This window comes from Hibiscus syriacus, unplaced genomic scaffold (genome assembly GCF_006381635.1).
Source record: "Hibiscus syriacus cultivar Baekdansim isolate YM2019G1 unplaced genomic scaffold, ASM638163v2 tig00110187_pilon, whole genome shotgun sequence".
Lineage (NCBI taxonomy): Eukaryota > Viridiplantae > Streptophyta > Magnoliopsida > Malvales > Malvaceae > Hibiscus > Hibiscus syriacus.
In genome coordinates this window covers 2,364,079-2,372,164 of record NW_024062618.1, presented here as the reverse complement: position 1 = coordinate 2,372,164, position 8,086 = coordinate 2,364,079, and the positions used below count along the sequence as shown (strand labels likewise).

Below are 8,086 nucleotides of genomic sequence, written 5' to 3'. Positions count from 1 at the left end.
GGCGAATTTTCTCTTGAGAATCGTCTGTCGGAACTAGCCTACAGGATAATCACTATTCTATCTGGCGTCACTCTCTGATCCACTATTCGCCACCCCTGCGCCCAACAATGTCGCGCAATTGGGTGATTCTCCAGTGAAGTAGTCGAAAGAATAAGTAAAATTCTACATCGTGGAAAGTATATATATATATATATATATATATATATAATTATAATGTATTAATGTATTAATCTCTACACAATTATAATGTACATTATATATACATGCATCATATTATCATAACATTCATTATATATATTGTAATTGTTTTAATTTTCCCTAAAATTTGAAATTAATGTAATTCAGTTCATTTTACAATTTTTTGATTTGATCATTTTATGTTGTTTATTTTATTTTATTTTAATTTGTAATTTTATATTTATTCAATTTAGTCCTTCAAATTATATTTGTATTTGAAATCGACCCATACTTATTTATATTTTTGTAATTTACTTCAAACCCTATAAAATGTAAATCACATAATACATTTCATTTCAAATTATGTTCACCAACTTTTTAAATGTATTCAATTTAGTCCATTTTTATATTAATACCAGCTTCACATTTTATAATTAATTCAATTTCATCCCTCATCAATGCGTGTTGTTTAATTTATTTAATTTTTATTTCCAATTTCATGTTTGTTCAATTTGGTACTTCAAATTATATTTTTATCAAAATTGACCCATAATTATTTATTCTAAACCATATACAATTACGAATTACAATTCGACGTTCTCACTCACGTTCATTAAATATTAAAATGCGAAAAATAAGTAACCAAAAAATAATCTGACCCGAAGTCAATTCTTATTTGGTAAGATCAGACCTGAATTTTGTCTGTCAATAATGTCACCTGATCTGAACGAGATCTGACCGAAGTCCATCCGAACATGAATGAACCTGATATTTAACTACTTCGGACCTGAACCGTTTTGACCTGACCTGATAGGATCCGGTTTAAACCTGAACGATTATATGATTTTACAACCTTAGTTGCTGGAGAAGAGAAGAGTTCTCTTGAAATTTCTTACAAAAAAATTCCTTAAAAGTCCAATTTAAAATGAATTAAAATTCATTTTAGCCCAAAAGTCAAAATTACCCTTAATGAATCCTAATTTTTACCAACATGCCATCCTTTTATCTCCATTTTCATATCTTCAAATAAATATAAAAATTATCCTATTCCACTTTAACATATTATATATATTATAATTGTTTTAATTTTCCCTAACTTTTGAAATTAATGCAATTTAGTCCATTTTACAATTTTTTGATTTGATCATTTTATGTTGTTTATTGTATTTAATATTAATTTGTAATTTCATATTTGTTCAATTTAGTCATTCAAATTATATTTTATTTGAAATCGACCCATACTTATTTATATTTTTGTAATTTACTTCAACCCCTATAAAATGTAAATCACATAATAAATTTCATTTCAAATTATGTTCACCAAATTTTTAAATGTATTCAATTTAGTCCATTTTTATATTAATATCAGTTTCACATTTTATAATTAATTCAATTTCATCCCTCATCAATTTGTGTTGTTTAATTTTTTATTTCCAATTTCATGTTTGTTCAATTTAGTACTTCAAATTATATTTTTATCAAAATTGACCCATAATTATTAATATTTTTGTAATTTATTCTAAATCATATACAATTACGAATTACAATTCGATGTTCTCGTTCACATTCATTAAACATTGAAATACGAAAAATAAGTAACCAAAAAATGATCTGACCTGAAGTAAATTCATATTTGGTAAGATCCGACCTGAATTTTGTCTGTCAATAATGTCACATGATCTGAACGAGATCTGACTGAAGTCCATCCGAACCTGAATGAACCTGGTATTTAATTGCTTCGGACCTGAATCGTTTTTATCTGACCTGACAGGATCCGACTTAAACCTGAGCGCTTATATGATTTTACAACCCTAGTTGTTGGAGAAGAGAAGAGTTCTCTTAAAATTTCTTACAAAAAATCTCCTTAAAATTCCAATTTAAAATGAATTAAAATTCATTTTAGCCCAAAAGTCAAAATTACCCTTAATGAATCCTAATTTTTACCAACACACCATCCTTTTATCTTCATTTTAATATTATTAAATAAATATAAAATATCATTTATCAATTTCCACCTTTGTCCTTCCAATTTTCCAAAAATTCAATTTAGTAACTAAATTTCACTATTCCACTTTAACCTAGAAATACCTCCAAATCCCACTAATTCACAACAAATTCTACTAATTAAAAATATTAATATAATATTTCTTAGCCCCAAACTACTTTCCATCAAATTTTTATAAACTTTTGATTTGATTCGATTATCCGAATATTTTACCAGACTCTATCGCTTAATAAACTTTTATATCAACTTCAAATCAAAATTCTGAATCCCATTATAATTCCATTCTTCGGCTGAACTACTCATTTACATGCCCAAAATGTAACTTTTGAAAACTTACATTCTTAGTCCTTAAGTTTTTACAAATTTACACTTTGGTCTTCAAATTTTCAAAATTTAATTTTTAGTCACCATTCCAAAATTTGGGATATTACACCCTAGACTATTAAAAATTACAAAATGATTTTCTGGTTATAGGATGCTACTTTATTGAGTCTCTTAACTATTAAAAGTTACAAAATGGTCACCCAACTATTCATATATTTTAAACTTGTCCTTTTTTGTTAAAAAATTGACGATTGTCTAAACTGAAAGTTAACTTACTAACCGGGATATGATGGCATTTGATCTCATAATCTCAAATGACTATAAAATTCAAATGATTCTTAGATCATAGTTTATCATAAATTAGTTAACATGTTAATGTCCTACTCACATGATCATCATTTGTTTAATAGAAAATGATGAGTTTGAAATATATGAATAGCCGAATGAACATTTTGTAACTTTTAATAGTCGAGAGACTTAACAAAGCAACGCCCTATAGTCAGAGGACCATTTTTTAACTTTTAATAATCAAGAGACTCAACAAAATAATATCATATAGTCAGGGTTAAAGACATGATGCCAAAAATAGCCCCAACGTTTATTAAAATGGTCATTTTGGCTCATGTTCTTTTTTTTTTGAGCATACTCACTCTCGACATTTCACTTAGGGGGAAATTTTCCTACATAGATGAAAACTATTAGATTAACACTCGATTGTCGCTCCAAAATATGAGTCTTTTTAATCTAAAATTAAACGTTAATGGCTAAAATGCCCAAGAAAAAAAAGACTGAGGGATAAAGTGATTATTCTGTCAAATGTTAGTGACATTTTTACCCTAACATGAAACGTTGGGAGCCAAAATGCTCCAAAAAAAAATATAATAGGGGAAAATGACATATTCCTAAAATGAGAAAAAATATCATACGTGTAAAAAATAGAAAAGGATAATATCACGTTTGGTACTTGTATTTAAAAAGATATTTAATGTGATATCCTTATTTTTCAAATATTTATCGTGGTATCTACTATCTGATAGTTTTATCAATTTGACTCTTAAATATCTAAAAAATATAAAAAATGTAAAAAAATTTAAAACTATAAAAATAATTATTAAAAATTTTAAAATGTAATTTTATTTAAATGTAAAGATATAGTCCTTGATTAATTATTTTTATTTTTATCAATTCGATACCTTTCATGACAATTTGCATGATGATTTGAGTGAGAATGAGTTTATGGGGTTAGATGAATTTCCAGAAACTAGAAAATGCATGATCCTTGAAGATCTTTGAAGATTGGATTAGATATAAAATATAAATTCACAACTCACACAAAATCATTCTGAATTAAAAAATAGATACATATAATCTTATTATACTAATTATTACTGGTTTATAAACACAACTTTCTTAAACTTAATTTATGACTCTCTTTAATTTTACTTATACAACAACATATTATAATTTATTAAATCTACATCCTATTACACTAATGTAATATGAAAATTGGATCTTTGGATTTTCCGAAAGTTTAGATAGCTCTTCGATTCTTCTAGTTAAATTATAGACGACTTACGTTTTTTAATTAAGTTAAGGTGATTACAAAGTAATATATGTTTTAAATATTCTAAACTATTTAATAATAAACATTCAATCATCCTTATAATTGCTGGTGTTCGAACCCATAATAACTAAGAATAAGTCTATCATTTTTTAATACTGATTATCGAGGTAGCAGAAATAATTCGTAAATGTTCCAACCCACTGTAAGGACATATCCTTGTGAACATATTCTTTGGTCATAATTGATGCAGTATAATAAGACGCGTTGATACATTCGTAACTCTTTCACTTGACTTTTTCTTCATGTTGTGGTGAAAGAAATTAGTAAGTCTATTCAACGACAAAGAGTTGGCATCCAGTTTTTTGATGATTGATTCGACGTTTTCAAAGCTTTGTTCCGCCATTTTTATATTTTATAAATAGACAAATTAAAACTAATAATATTTTAATCAAAATTTGATTTCGTACACAACTTGAAGACAACGACCTCTTTGGCTGGCATTTCTTTACATATAGTTTATCCATGGCAAAGAAGGGTCCTGCCATTGTGTTGCCCATCAGACATAATGAGAATACTTGAGTTGAGCCGAGTTAGCCCTCCTCCTAACTCATCAAAAGCATCATCCGAATTCTCTCTTCCACTCACTTTCTCCGATGTTTTCTGGTTCAAGCTGCCTCCTGTTGAGCGTTTATTCTTTTACCGACTCAACGCCTTAACCTTCGCTTGTTTCAACTCGGATATCGTCCCCAAACTCAAGCAATCTCTTTCCCTCGCTCTCCTCCATTACCTCCCCCTCGCCGGCAACCTCAAGTGGCCATCAAACGCCCCCAAACCCAGCATTTCGTACACTCCGGGTGACGGGTTCCACTCACAGTTGCTGAATCCGATGCTGACTTTAACCTTCTTTCAAGCAATGGAGTCTACGATGCTGTTGAGTTACATCCTTTGAAACCTGATTTGATAACATCGGATGATTCGGATCAACTATTGCTTTGCAAATAACCCTTTTCCCTAACACGGGGTTTTGCGTTGGAATCGCAGCTCAGCATGCTGTTCTTGACGGGAAAACCACAACCATGTTCATCAAATCTTGGGCTTATATATGCAAGCAAGGTAATCCACAAAACTCAACTTTGCCACCCGAGCTAACCCCTGTTTTGGACAGGAGTGTTTTAAAAGATACTGGTGGACTTGACATGATATATTTGAAGAACTGGTTTGACAGTATGGGTTTAGATTCAGATACTGCTAAGAAAAGCCTGAAGATATTGCCGGACAAAGGAGAAGCTGCAAGTCTAGTTCGAGCCACGGTTGAGATTACTCGAGAAGATTTGAAGAAATTAAGAGCAAGGGTATTGTCAAAGTTACCAGATACTGGAAAAGACCTTCATTTATAAACTTTTGTGCTTAAATATGCTTATATAACGACTTGCATAGTGAGATCTAGAGGAGGAACTGGTGATAGAGACGTTGTCCTCGGATTCACAATCGATTGCAGGCCACGATTAGACCCTCCTGTCCCGGAAAACTACTGAAACTGTAACACAATTACAGCAGATATCGCCAAAGCAAGAGATTTCTTAGATGAAAACGGCTTCGTTTTCGGTGTTCAAAAGGTCAGTAGCCTGGTTAAACAAGTGAAGGAGCAGGGCGTCCTTGAAGGAATGGAAAAGAAGTTATCGTTACTTCTCGGATTTTTTGAGAGATTAGCAACAAACCCTATACAGGTTATTAGTGTTGCAGGGTCCCCGGGATTTGGAGTTTATGGTTCAGATTTCGGATGGGGCAAGCCAGTGAAGGTGGACATTGTTTCCATTGACAAGAATGAAGCTGTTTCATTGGCTGAGAGCAGAGACGGAAGCAGTGGGGTTGAGATTGGTTTGGCATTGAAAAAACATGAAATGGAGAGATTCTCTTCTTTGTTTTTAACAGAGTTTTAACAAAATGTATGCTCAAGTTCATATACATCCTTCGTTGTTGTCCTTCAAACAATGTTTTATTTCATATACATCAATAATTAATGGATTAATGTTTTTAGCATCACAAGTTTAGTTTTTTTTAATGTTTTAATTTATATTATTTTTTCCAGCTAAAATAGTTTGGGGTGAACAGAATGACAAAAGGAATAATACAAGATTTTATTATTTTTATGGCGCACTATTAATGCAAACAAAAAACATATTTTTTTATTATGACATTTTTCATTTGGAATCGAAATTAAAAAGAAAAAGAAACCATCCCTTGCCGGTTGTTGATCCGACCAGATTAGGGCTCTCCTCTCTTAATCGAAATTAAAAAGAAAAAAAAATCATCCCTTGCCGGCTGTTGATGACCAGATTAGGGCTCTCCTCTCTTTTAATTATTAGTTTCATATGATTTAATGCAAGTCAATAAATCAAATAGTTATGAATTACAAGCTATAGTATTATACATATGCGTCATGTTTAAACGCATAAGTTGCATGATTTACATATCTAATTTGAGAACCTAAAATACTTAATCTATAACCTTGAAGATGCATGATTTGACCTTAAACAAAAGTACACGAGGTTTCAAAGTGGTTTACACATGTATACATATTGAATGTTATTAACTAATTTAAATTATAGTGTTGACTTTATAGTTATATTGTACGTTCATTAAGTTTAATTGACTTCACACTCGTTATTTATCATGACTTACGATTTTAGATCCTAAAGGTACCTGGGAGTGCAGAGCGTGCAAGTAAAGCAATTCCTTATTCGTTGGATCTGGTAAATTAAATCCTTAGTGATTATGGAACTTAACAATATGTATGTTACTTATATGATAGGATATATACTTTTATTGATGATTTTAATGTGATTTTTTAACATAAACTTTGATTTTTTTTAGTGTTCGATTATATTTTATATTGATTGTATGTGGTTAAATGTTTAATGCATGATGGATATTAAGCACGATGATTAAGCAATTTTCTTAATATAAATTAAACTTTTATTGATTAAGAAATTTAAAATATAATAAAATTGATGAAAATTTTTCTAAAATAAATAATAGAAAGTTTTATGTTTAATTTACTTACAAATAATCACTAAAATATTTTATAATTCATAATAATTTGAAATCTCGTATTAACCTCATATCGAGCTATTTATTTGCGTTGGTTTTATTAAAATAGGCATATCTTGAATTTCTAACATTTGATTGAGGTATTTCATGATGTATTAAAAATATATAAGACAGAAGATCAATACGTAAAAGGATATCGTAACCACCAACAACCTATTAGTCTAGTGGGATGAGGTACTAGATTGCTTAAGTAATGTCAAGAGTTCAAACTCTTACCTCTGTACTACCCGATCTGAATTAGTCGATCGAAAGATTATATATTAATGATTAATTCAAAAAACAATAACATAACCCAGAAATACATATATCTAATCTAGAAAGTCGTCAAAAATCGACTATTATTCCAGTCGTAAAAAACAAATTCAAAATAAATTATTTAACCCCTCGTATGTTCATATCAAAGTCACATTTGAGTATTCTATTTTTTTTAACGGATATTAATCAAGTTTTTTATTTTACTATTAGAATAAAAAAAATTGAGCTGAAGTTGAATTCTAATTTAAATTTAAATAAAAATAATTAAGTCTAGACGAATTCAACGTTTTTTTCCCTCTTGAATTGAACTCAACTTATCAAATTTTGTATGTTTTGCTTCTGAAAACATTTATTTCGTTGTTTTGGGGTTCACTGTTCCTTCTAAAATTAAAATCCATGGTTAGCGAGCTTATCACTCTTACTTGTCCACTAAAATTATTAATATATAAAATATAAAAAATATCTAAAATATATACGACTTACTTTAAAAGTTTTAGAGAAGACGACAGTCCTCGTCTACTCTCCCTTCAATCCATTCCGGTTGAGAATGTTAACCGAGATGTGTGGCATTAGTTGAAGCATTATTATTATAATTACTTTGCCTTGAGGGTCTTAAAACAGCTCTTGCATTAGGTTTGCAGCAGAGTGTA

The 8,086-nt window shown here is 29.8% G+C and overlaps 1 pseudogene; it reads left to right on the top strand.

Annotated features, from left to right (window-relative positions):
• The first annotated feature begins 4,614 nt into the window (after positions 1-4,614).
• Positions 4,615-6,015, top strand: LOC120217703 (annotated as a pseudogene).
• Positions 6,016-8,086: the final 2,071 nt, after the last annotated feature.